Genomic DNA, 1692 nt, shown 5'->3' with positions numbered 1-1692 from the left:
TAGGGGCCTTCAATAAAACGATTTTGCTTTCAAGACAAGCTGCACCAATTTCGTTAGCTAGATCTGAAAATGTTAGCTTAAAATAGACCAGATCTGAAACCCTAAATGCAAAACTCAAAATTGAATTAATAAACCCAAAATTTGAAATTGGTGAACACAGACGCGATTACCCTCAACACAGACGTAGTTTTCTTATGTAGACGCGGTTCTGTGAGACACAGACACGGCTCGAAAACACAGACGTGTCTAATGAACATAGATGTGGCTAAAAACACCATAGACACGACTTTAGAACATAAACGCAATTTTTGAAACCTGCAAAATAAAATACCGTTGATAACACAGACGCAATTCCAGATGTCACAGACACCCCAGAAAATCAAAAACGCGATTCGAAGGTACGCAGACGCGAGAATATCAAAATGTTGTCAAAAACGTCAGATCTACAACTTTAGAAACACAAAATTTGCAACAAGGAGGTTAAATGCAAAAAGGGACAAGAGTCCCACCGGGCGTGCCAAAATGTATATGGTGAAAATGGATAACAATAATAACAATATTGAAAAGCTAAATGAATTCAACCATAAAACCCTAGCCTAACAACAACAAAGATCCACCATAACATATGAAGATTACCTAAGACAATGCAAATCAAATGAAATCACAAAGATTATACCATCACATGTCCAATAGGGTTTGAATCTCCATTCTTCCTATCTCCATTGATCTTGCTTGATATATTTGCTCTCAGATTTTATGTGCACAAGAGCTCAACAAAGAACGGAATGTGGTTTCAAGTAGGATTGTAGTGTAGTCAATTGATCAAGTAGTTAATTAGTTAGGGTTTGATAATGAAGGAAGCATCTCCTTATATAGAAGACACAATATGAAATGGAGGGATAAGATTGAGAGGTGTAAAAGAAGGTCAGCTATGATTAGAGGGTAGGTAAAAGAAATAATAAAATAATGAAAGAGGTAGGTAGTGTAGGAATTAAGAGATGAATGACATGTGTCATGGGTAGAAAAAGCTAATGAATTAAATAAATAAATAAATAAATATTTATTTAATTAATAGAAGAAATGGGATAATTAAATAAATAAATAAATAAATATCTATTTAATTTAGGAAAAGGATAATTTAAATAAATAAATGTATTTATTTAAATGAGAAATAAGGCTAGAAGAGGATAAATGAATGAATTAAATAAATAAAGATTTATTTAATTAATAGAAGAATTAGGCTTAGATAATTAAATAAATAAAATATTTATTTAATTAAACATGACAATTTTAGGTGTCTACAGATTAAAATGAAAGAATTATTAAAAGAACTATCCTAACATGATATGCTAGCCTATTATGATTGTTATGATAATGGAAATACTTCTAAAATGTTTATTAGATTATTTCTATTCAAAGAGAGACTAAATGCTTGATAAAATGACTAGATATGCTTAGTAAAATGCCTATAAGTGTGATGCTAAAGACTTGGATATGAAAATGGAGGAATGAGGGCTCTATTTATAGGAAAAATAAGGCAATGAAGGGTCAAGATTGGATTATCCTATCAAGGGCCAAGATTGAAAGTTATCAATCCATGTTTAAAATTCTCACCAATGAAATGGTGATAATTGTCAACATAAGATTTCTTGAGAGGGGATGTAAGAAGCATTAAACGCTTGAGAAGACCTC

The sequence above is a fragment of the Cryptomeria japonica genome, chromosome 1, assembly GCF_030272615.1.
Source record: "Cryptomeria japonica chromosome 1, Sugi_1.0, whole genome shotgun sequence".
Lineage (NCBI taxonomy): Eukaryota > Viridiplantae > Streptophyta > Pinopsida > Cupressales > Cupressaceae > Cryptomeria > Cryptomeria japonica.
This window is presented reverse-complemented; position numbering follows the sequence as displayed.